General features: G+C 41.8%; 1 protein-coding gene across 1 annotated transcript in view; it reads right to left on the bottom strand.

The window, feature by feature from the left end:
- The window catches only part of LOC128699781 (KICSTOR complex protein SZT2), an 807931-nt gene that overhangs the window by 647919 nt on the left and 149187 nt on the right, over window positions 1–10825 (bottom strand).

Genomic DNA, 10825 nt, shown 5'->3' with positions numbered 1-10825 from the left:
CTGCTGGCCTATATACAGTGGACCCCCGATTAACGATCTTTTTTCATTCCAGAAGTATGTTCAGGTACCAGTACTGACTGAATTTGTTCCCATAAGGAATACTGTGAAGTAGATTAGTCCATTTCAGACCCCCAAACATACACGTACAAACGCACTTACATAAATACACTTACATAATTGGTTGCATTGGGAGGTGGTCGTTAAGCGGGGGTCCACTGTATATACTCCCTCCTTCTCTCCTTTTCGTTAGTGTGACTTTGTAAATGGTTCAAGTCAGACCGAAACGTTGTCGTAAGCTCCTCTCTTCTATGTGCGGTTCTTTGTGTTTTGTTCCAGTCATGGTTTACCTGGAGATCACCTGGAGAGGATTTCGGGGGACAATGCCCCCACGGCCCTGTCTGAAACCAGGCCTCATGGTGGATCAGGGTCTGATCAACCAGGTTGTTACTGCTGGCCACACGCAAACTGATGTACGAAACACAGCCCAGTTGGTCAGGTACTGACTTTAGGTGCCTGTCCAGTGCCTTCTTGAAAACAGCCAGGGGTCTATTGGTAATCCCCCTTATGTATGCTGGGAGGCAGTTAAACAGTCTTGGGCCCCGGACACTTATTGTGTTGTCTCTCAATGTACTCGTGGCACCCCTGCTTTTCATCGGGGGAATGTTACATCTCCTGCCGAGTCTTTTGCTTTCATATGGAGTGATTTTCGTGTGCAGGTTTGGTACCAATCCCTCCAGGACCTTCCAAGTGTATATTATCATGTATCTCTCTCGCCTGCGTTCAAGGGAATACAGATCAAGGACCTTCAACCGTTCCCAGTAGTTTAGGTGCCTTATTGCACTTTCGTGTGCCGTGAAAGTTCCTTGTACACTCTCCAGGTCTGCAATGTCGCCAGTCTTGAAGGGGGCCGTTGGTGTACAGCAGCATTCCAGACTAGAGAGCACAAGCAATCTGAAGAGAATCATCATGGGCTTGGCATCCCTAGTTTTGAAGGTTCTCACTATCCATCCTATCATTTTCCTAGCGGATGAGGCAGATACATTGTTGTGGTCTCTGAAGGCGAGATCCTCTGACATTATCACACCCAGGTCCTTCACATTACTTTTCCGCTCTACTGTATGGTTAGAATTTGTGGTATACCCTGACAGATTTTTTATTTCTTCAAGTTTTCCATATCTGAGAAGTTGAAATTTCTCTTCATTGAACTTCATATTGTTTTGAGAGGCCCATTTGAAGATTTGGTTGATGTCCGCTTGGAGCCTCGCAGTGTCTTCGATGGAGGTCACTGCCATGGTGATCCAGGTGTCATCCGCAAAGGAAGACACGGAGCTATGGCTTACATCTCTGTCTATGTCAGAAATGAGGATGAGGAATAGAATGGGAGAGAGTACTGTGCCTAAATGGAATAGAGCTTTTTACCATGGCTGCCTCAGACTTTACTTTGTTTTCTATTACTCTTTGTCTTCTATTTGTCAGGAAATTGTAGATCTATCTACCAACTTTTTCCGTTATTCCTTTATCCCGCATTTTGTGTGCTATTACACCATGGTCACACTTGTCGAAAGCTTCTGCAAAGTCTGTGTATACTACATCTGCATTTTGTTTATCCTCTGCAGCATCCAGGATCTTGTCATAGTGGCCCAGAAGCTGGGACAGGCAGGAGTGACCTGCTCTAAACCCGTGTTGCCCTGAGTTGTGTAACTGATGGGTATCTAGGTGGTTGGCTATCTTGCTTCTTAGAACCCTCTGAAAGATTTTTATGATATGGGATGTTAGTGCTATCAGTCTATAGTTATTTGCAATTGCTTTACTGCCACCTTTGTGAAGTGGGGTTATGTCTGTTGTTTTTAGTGTGCGTGAGATGACCCCTGTGTCCATGCTCCCTCTCCATAAAATGCTGAAGGTAAGCAATAGGGACTTTTTGCAATTCTTGATGAACACGGAGTTCCATGAGTCTGGGCCTGGGGCAGAGTGCATGGGCATGTAATTAATTGCCTCTTCAAAATCTCGTGGAGTTATAATAATATCCGAGAGTTTTGGGATGGCCAAATTTTGGGTTTCATTCATTTTTTTTTTTTATTATCACACTGGCTCATTCCCACCAAGGCAGGGTGGCCCGAAAAAGAAAAACTTTCACCATCATTTACTCCATCACTGTCTTGCCAGAAGGGTGCTTTACACTACAGTTTTTAAACTGCAACATTAAGACCCCTCCTTCAGAGTGCAGGCACTGTACTTCCCATCTCCAGGACTCAAGTCCGGCATGCCGGTTTCCCTGAACCCCTTCATAAATGTTACTTTGCTCACACTCCAACAGCACGTCAAGTATTAAAAACCATTTGTCTCCATTCACTCCTATCAAACACGCTCACGCATGCCTGCTGGAAGTCCAAGACCCTCACACACAAATCCTCCTTTACCCCCTCCCTCCAACCTTTCCTAGGCCCACCCCTACCCCGCCTTCCTTCCACTACAGACTGATACACTCTTGAAGTCACTCTGTGGGCAGTGGATTGCTGAACACTGAGTCATAGTGGGACTTTAGTATCTCACTCATTTCTTGGCTATCATCCGTTTATGTCCCATCGTGCCTAAGCAGCGGCCCAATACTGGATGCTGTTTTTTCCTTAGATTTGGCATAAGAGAAGTATTTTGTTATTTTTTTAAATTTCCTTTATGGCTTTTAGTTCTTCCTGTGATTCTTGTCTCCTACAAGATTCATTCACCTTAAGTTCGATATTTGCAATTTCATTGACTAGTGCCTCCCTTCGTATTTCAGATATATTGGCCCCTCTCAGCAGCTCTGTGACTCTTCGAATTCTTCTGTATAGGGAGCGTCTCTCTCTTTCTAGTTTACATCTTCTCTTTCCTTTTCTTAATGGAATGTGTCTTGTGCAGATCTCAAGAACCACAGAATTAATTTTTTCAAGGCAGATGTTCGGATCCGTGTTGTTTAGGATATCTTCCCAGCTTGTTTCATTTAGGACATGGTTTACTTGATCCCATTGTGTGTTTTTGTTATTGAAATTGAATTTCGTGAAGACATCCTCATGACTGCTCACATTTTGCTGGTCAGGAGCCCTGTACATACATATCTGTACCTCTATTATGTGTGATGAATGGTTTGAAAAACCGACAAGTTTAAGATTGAGACACTTATGCAACATACGGGAATCTTCATTCAGGAAACATTTCGCCACACAGTGGCTTCATCAGTCCAACACAAAGTAGAAAGGTGTAAGGAGAGGAGGAGTTTGAGGTAATTAGTCCCTTTGTATTGGACTGATGAAGCCACTGTGTGGCGAAACGTTTCCTGAATAAAGATTCCCATACGTTGCATAAGTGTCTCAATCTTCAACTTGTCGGTTTTTCAAACCATTCATCACAACTGTCAGACACTGCAGCATCATGGGATCTTGTTACAAAGAATTCTTCAACACTTGTCCAACCTTTGTACGAAGACCTACTTGGACTAGTGGATGGTTGTATGACCCTGCCTCCTCCTGTTTTGCCTTGCCTGACTACAGTATATAAGCCACGTCTACGACCCTATGCTGTACATTCTACAAGACTGATGGACTGAACACATCGACTCCTGGCTGAGGGACTGATTACCTCAAACTCCTCTCCTTACACCTTTCTACTTTGTATTGGACTGATGAAGCCACTGTGTGGCAAAACGTTTCCTGATAAAGATTCCCATATGTTGCATAAGTGTCTCAAACCTCTATTATGCTGTGATCTGAGTGAATTGTCTTTGATAGTTATATTACATATTAGATCATCATTGTTAGTGAAGATGAGGTCCAGCGTATTTTCTAGTCTTGTAGGTTCTACTATTTGCTGGTTTAAGATGAATTTGTTGCAGAGATTTAATAATTCATGTGTGTGTGAATTTTCATCTTAGCTGCCTCCCGGGGTGATCTCTGCCAAACATTGTTTGCTATACTCCTCCATTTTAGGTGTCTCAGGTTGAAATCTTCTAGTAGTAAGATGTTTGGGGCAGGAGCTGGGAGATTTTCCAGACACTGGAACTGCTGGGAAGTTGCATCTGAAGGCTTGTATACTACCACAATGACAAGATTTTGTTTTTCGATCTTTACCGCCAAAACTTCAACTACATCATTTGAGGTGTTTAGTAGTTCTGTGCAAATGAGTGACTCTGTGACATACAAGCCAACCCCCCCTCCCCCTTGTTGCCTGTTTAGTCTGTTGCATCGGAATAGGTTATAACCTGGGATCCATATTTTGCTGTCATAATGATCCTTTATGTGGGTCTGTGAATACTGCAAACATTGCATTGGACTCTGCGAGCAGGCCCTTGATGTAAGGAATTCTGTTGTTTTTTGACGGCTTTAGACCCTGTATGTTTGCAAAGATAAATGTCACATTGGTGGAATTTAGGGGGGTTTATTTGCTGGCTCTAATATCTGTTGTTCTGGGGTAGATGCCACTGTCCGTGCCTCTGCTCCAGAAGTGTTTTCAGGTGGTGTAGGATTATTGTCATTTCTTGCCAGTCTTTTTTCCCTTCTGGCCCTAAAAAGCCTTTGTCCCTGGAGAGGTTGTGGCTCCTCTCTTTTGTTTCCCATAGTCTGGCTGGTCTGTGTCTTCTAGTCCCCTTTAGATGATGTGGCTGGCAGTATGCATTGTAGTATTTTCTTTCATGGATTGATGATCGACACATTACTGGGTGAAATAAGTTGCAAGTAGGGAAGTTGCACTCTCCTGTTGTCATGTGGGTGCAGCATTGTTTGGGATGGTCAAAGGTGCATGTCCTACCTGTTTTACCAGATATACCATGCCTGCAGATACCCGAGGCATAGTATTTACATAGATTGTACAGTGGACCCCCGCATACCGTACGCATTGCATAACGTTCAATCCGCATACCGCTCGCTTTTATCGCAAAAATTTTGCCTCGCATACCGCTCAAAAACCCGCTCACCGCTCTTCGTCCGAGACGCGTCCAATGTGCACCCTTAGCCAGCCTCACATGTGCCGCCAGTGGCATTGTTTACCAGCCAGCCTCCGCGGTAACATCCAAGCATACAATCGGAACATTTCGTATTATTGCAGTGTTTTTGGTGATTTTATCTGGAAAATAAGTGACCATGGGCCCCAAGAAAGCTTCTAGTGCCAACCCTACAGCAATAAGGGTGAGAATTACTATAGAGATGAAGAAAAAGATCATTGATAAGTATGAAAGTGGAGTGCGTGTCTCCGAGCTGGCCAGGTTGTATAATAAACCCCAATCAACCATCGCTACTATTGGTGGTACAGCTGCTGCTGCTGCTGTACCACCGTCAGCTGCTGCTGCTGCTGCACTGTCAGCTGCTGCTGCTGCTGTAGCACCATCAGCTGCTGCTGCTGCTGTACCACCGTCAGCTGCTGCTGCTGCTGTAGTACCATCTGCTGCTGCTGTAGCATCGTCTGCTGCTGCTGTAGCATCGTCTGCTGCTGCTGTAGCACTGTCAGCTGCTGCTGCTGTTGTACCACCGTCAGCTGCTGCTGCTGCTGTAGTACCATCTGCTGCTGCTGTAGCATCGTCTGCTGCTGCTGTAGCATCGTCTGTTGCTGCTGTAGCACTGTCAGCTGCTGCTGTTGTACCACCGTCAGCTGCTGCTGCTGCTGTAGTACCGTCTGCTGCTGCTGTAGTACCGTCTGCTGCTGCTGTAGCATCGTCTGCTGCTGCTGTAGCACTGTCAGCTGCTGCTGCTGCTGCTGTAGCACCGTTGTTGGTGTGGCTTATTGAGAATACCAAGAAACAATTAACCCTAGAGGATTTGCCACCCAGGATAACCCAAAAAAGTCAGTGTCATCGAAGACTGTCTAACTTATTTCCATTGGGGTCCTTAATCTTGTCTCCCAGGATGCAACCCACACAAGTCGACTAACACCCAGGTGAACAGGGAAAAATGCCTGGAACTAGTGCTCATATTGGTGAATTTAAAGCCAGCAAAGGTTGGTTTGAGAGATTTAAGAATCATAGTGGCATACACAGTGTGATAAGGCCTGTTCTGGAAGAAAATGCCAAACAGGACCTACAGTACTCAGGAGGAAAAGGCACTCCCAGGACACAGTGTCTCATCAGTCATTGCTGCATCTTCAATAAAGGTAAGTGTCATTTATTCTTCATTTAGTAGAGTAGTACATGCACAATATATACTGTGCATGTACTACTCTACTATTGTGCATGTATCCTTCTCTTTGTGTGTGGGAAAATGTATTATTTCATGCGGTAAAATTTTTTTTTTCATACTTTTGGGTGTCTTGAACGGATTAATTTGATTTCCATTATTTCTTATGGGGAAAATTCATTCGCATACCGAACATTTCGCATAACAATCAGCCCTCTTGCACAGATTAAAGTCGCTATGCGGGGGTCCACTGTACTTCTGTTTGCTAGGATTTATTGTAGCTGCGTTCACTGCTGGTACATTTATTTTTCCTGTTTGCCTGGCAGTATGCACTGTAACATTTTCTTTCATGGATTGATGACTGGCACATTTCTGGGTGAAATAACTTGCAAGAAGGGAAGTTGCACTCTCCTGTTGTCATGTGGGTGCAGCATTGTTTGGGATGGTCAAAGGTGCATGTCCTACCTGTTTTACCAGATATACCGTGCCTGCAGATTGTACTTCTGTTTTCTAGGATTTATTGTAGCTGCGTTCACTGCTGGTGCATTTATTTTTCCTGTTTCCTCAATATCTTTTATCCCTGTATGGACATCAGTGTTTCCACCAGGTTTTGCTGGTAGTGAGTCGACACTATTCCCTGAGGCCTCATCCCATTTTGATCCATCTCCAGCAGTATCTCTACTTTGAAGCTCTGTGGACTGAATAAGGTTGTCTTCAGTGTCCTCCAGGACAACACTAGTACCCTCACAAGCTCTATCTTCTAAGACATCACTAGGACCCTCTGGAGCACTTTCCTCCAGGACAACACTAGCACCCTCAGCACTGTCCTCCATGACAGCACTAGCACCCTCAGGAGCACTTTCCTCCAGGACAACACTAACACCCTCAGCACTGTCCTCCAGGGCAGCACTAGCCCCCCTCAGGAGCACTGTCCAAGACAGCCCCGTCCCTACCACCCATCTTTTTTTTCCCGCAGTCGTACCATGCTGACATGTCTTTCAAGAGGGATGTTTTATTGGTGTTCTTGTCTTTTAACCCTTAACCCTTTGGGGGTTTCGGACGTACTAATACGTCTTACGACCCAGGGTTTTTGACGTACTAGTATGCCTAAATTCTAGTACCCTCAAATCTAGTGAGAGAAAGCTGGTAGGCCTACATATGTAAGAATGGGTCTATATGGTCAGTGTGTGCAGTATAAAAAAAATCCTGCAGCACACAGTGCATAATGAGGAAAAAAAACTTTGTGTTTTTGGATTAAAACAGCGACTTTGCACTGTATTTTCGTATGGTATTTATTGTTGTATTATAGTTTTCTTGGTCTCATTTTATAGAATGGAGGACATATTACAGAAATTGAGATGATTTTGACTGGTTTTACAATGAAAAGTACCTTGAAATTGAGCTCAAAATAGAAGAAATGTTTGATTTTTACCAAAGTTCAAAAGTAAACAAATCATGCCAAGCGTCCAATACACATCAACTGGTGAGTCTAATATTCTTTCACAAGTGCGCTGATATTATTTATATCATTTCTACACTAATGCAGTAGTCTGCATAACAGTAAATCTTATTTTTTCTGCAAGAATAAAAATTCAAAGTGGAAAGCCAAAGAAATATAAGAGGGGCCTGGGGATGTGACTAACGAACAGAGAACTTGTTATTTTAGTGCCAGGAACGTCTTTCTTGTTTATTCTGGACCCTATTCGGAAATTGGCATCTTTTGAAATTTGTGTGATATTGGCAAAATTGCTAAATTCTGACCACTTTATTGGATAGTTGAAATTGGTAAATGGGTGGTTTCTTGTACTCATTCGATAGAAAAAATGGAGTTTTAGCGAAATAGTAGCTATGATTTTTGTCGACTAGTACACTGGAATTGGCCGAAAATAAGGTTCAAAGTGGGCAAAATCGCCGATGCATAAACATCGTCGAGACCGCTAACTTTGCGAGAGCATAATTCCATAATTCCTGTCGACCCCCAAAGGGTTAAACTGTCCAAACGTAGATCTATGTTCACATGTGTAGCGCTCTGACCTTTATTTTCCCCATTTGAAAGCATGTAAAAAAAACGCAGATCTACGTTCGGAGCTCCCCGCACGTGAACATAGATCTATGTTTGCACAATTTAAGGATTAATATAGATGTCAATTCTTCATACAGGTGTATCTCGTTTGGGCAGACCCAAAAACATCTCTCTGAGTTTGTCAAGTGTGGTCACTAGTTTAAAATCCCTACATATACTATGGGACTACTGACCACACAGATGACAAGCAATCCAGGCCTGTCTTCATCCCTTAACCTTTCTGCAGACTACACAGATCTTCGTGGAAGCTGTCATCTTACAATACTGGACAATTCTCTTAGCTAGCTAGTCTATAATTCCCCGATGTATTTAATTTTTTGTTATTTGTTATGTTACAGAAATGAAGATAATTTTGATTGGTTTAAGGACTAAAAGCAGGATCAATGAACTCCAGGACGATTTGAACAAATTAATGTCTTGGTCTGAAAAATGGCAGATGAAGTTTAATGTGGATAAGTGTAAGGTACTTGCCCTTGGTAATGAAAATAACCCTCGAAGCTATAATCTAGGTGAAGTAGAGCTTGGTCATACAGAATGTGAAAAAGACTTGGGAGTCATGGTAAGCAGAAATCTAAAGCCAAGACAGCAGTGCCTTAGTATGCGCAACAAGGCCAACAGATTACTTGGATTTATCTCAAGAAGTATAAGTAACAGAAGTCCAAAAGTTATTTTACAGCTCTATACATCACTAGTGAGGCCTCATTTAGATTATGCTGCTCAGTTTTGGTCCCCTTACTACAGGATGGACATAGACTCATTAGAGAACATACAGAGAAGAATGACTAAAATGATTTACTGTGTAAGGAACCTCCCGTATGAAGATAGACTTAAAGCCTTAAATCTCCACTCTCTGGAGAGGCGTAGAATAAGGGGAGATATCATTGAAGTACAATGCCTGCACTTTAAAGGAGGGGTTTGGGATATTGGCAGTTTGGAGGGATATGTTGTGTATCTTTATATGTGTATGCTTCTAGACTGTTGTATTCTGAGCACCTCTGCAAAAACAGTGATAATGTGTGAGTGTGGTGAAAGTGTTGAATGATGATGAAAGTATTTTCTTTTTGGGGATTTTCTTTCTTTTTTGGGTCACCCTGCCTCGGTGGGAGACGGCCGACTTGTTGAAAAAAAAAAAAAAAAAAAAAAAAAAAAACATTGAAGTGTATAAGTGGATGACGGGCATAAACAAGGGAGACATTAATAAAGTACTGAGGGTGTCGAACCAGGTAAGAACCAGGAATAATGGATTTAAGTTGGATAAATTTAGATTTAGAAAGGACATAGGTAAGTACTGGTTTTCTAACAGAGTTGTAGATGCGTGGAACAGTCTTCCCAGTGGGGTGATAGAGGCTAGGACCTTGGGTAGCTTTAAGAAGAGACTGGACAAATATATGAGTGGGAGGGGCTGGGTTTGATTGGTGTCAAAGGGTACGGGAGTTATTTCTTGAGTAGCTTTAGGTAGATGTCGTTTTGATAAGGACCTGCCTCGTATGGGCCAGTAGGCCTTCTGCAGTGTTCCTACATTCTTATGTTCTTATGTTCTTAAGCAGCTTGAAATGGAGCTCAAAGTAGTGGAAATGTTTGATTTTTGCAGATATTCAAGAGTAAACAAATCACATCACTCGTCCAATACACGTCCAGTTGGTGAGTCTAATATGCATTCACAAATGTGCTGATATTATTTATATAATTTTTACAATATTGAATAACAGTAAATCTTCTGTTTTTATGCGTGAATAAAAATTCTTTGTATTAATAAAAAATCAAAATGGAATTCATATATAAAGCCGGGGAACATAACTAATGAACAGAGGAAATGTTATTTTAGTGCCAAGAATGCCTACGTTGTTTATTCTAAACCCTATTTTGAAATTGAAATATTTTGAAATTTGTGTGAAATTGGCCAAATTTATTAGGTAGTTGAAATAGTCGACTGGGCGGTTTCTTGTGCTCAGTCGATAAAATGGAACACACACTAGTGAAACAGCTAAGAATTTGGTCTACTGGAACAATGTAATTGGCCTAAAATAGGACTCAAAGAGGGCAAAATCGCTGATGCATAAATATCTCTGACACAGCAATATTTGCGAAAACATAATTTCATCAATCTTCAATCAAATTTTGTACTTTTTGCTTTATTACCTTCAGAAAAAAAATCTCAACCCTTTCATAAGAAAAAAATAACAAAAAAACAAAAATTTAAAATTCTTAGATGCTGTGGACAAGTTTCAAAATGGGGATCTGGACAGTGAAAGGGTTAAAAAAAATTATAATTTTTGGGTGTGATAAAGATGACAAAGAAATGATCACTCATCAGCAACAGTCACATAAATGCACCCATGATATTTACATTGTAAAATTTATTGATGTCAATTTATTATTGTTTCTCTGCTTTTTACAGTTTTTTAATTATTAATACTATATACACTACTGGCTTATGATCTTAGATGCATTTTAAATACTTCAAACATGGGAAAATACATACAGTATATATTGAAGCAAATAACTGTTTTTTCTAACTGTTACTGCTTGGTTTTTAACACTATGTACAAGGAATACTTACAATATTATAATTGTTTTAAGGTGCAATACTCCTCAAAACTTGGAA

Source organism: Cherax quadricarinatus, chromosome 81 (genome assembly GCF_038502225.1).
Source record: "Cherax quadricarinatus isolate ZL_2023a chromosome 81, ASM3850222v1, whole genome shotgun sequence".
NCBI classification, from domain to species: Eukaryota; Metazoa; Arthropoda; class Malacostraca; order Decapoda; family Parastacidae; genus Cherax; species Cherax quadricarinatus.
Note: the sequence above shows the minus strand (reverse complement) of the source record. Positions and strands in the feature narration are given on the sequence as shown.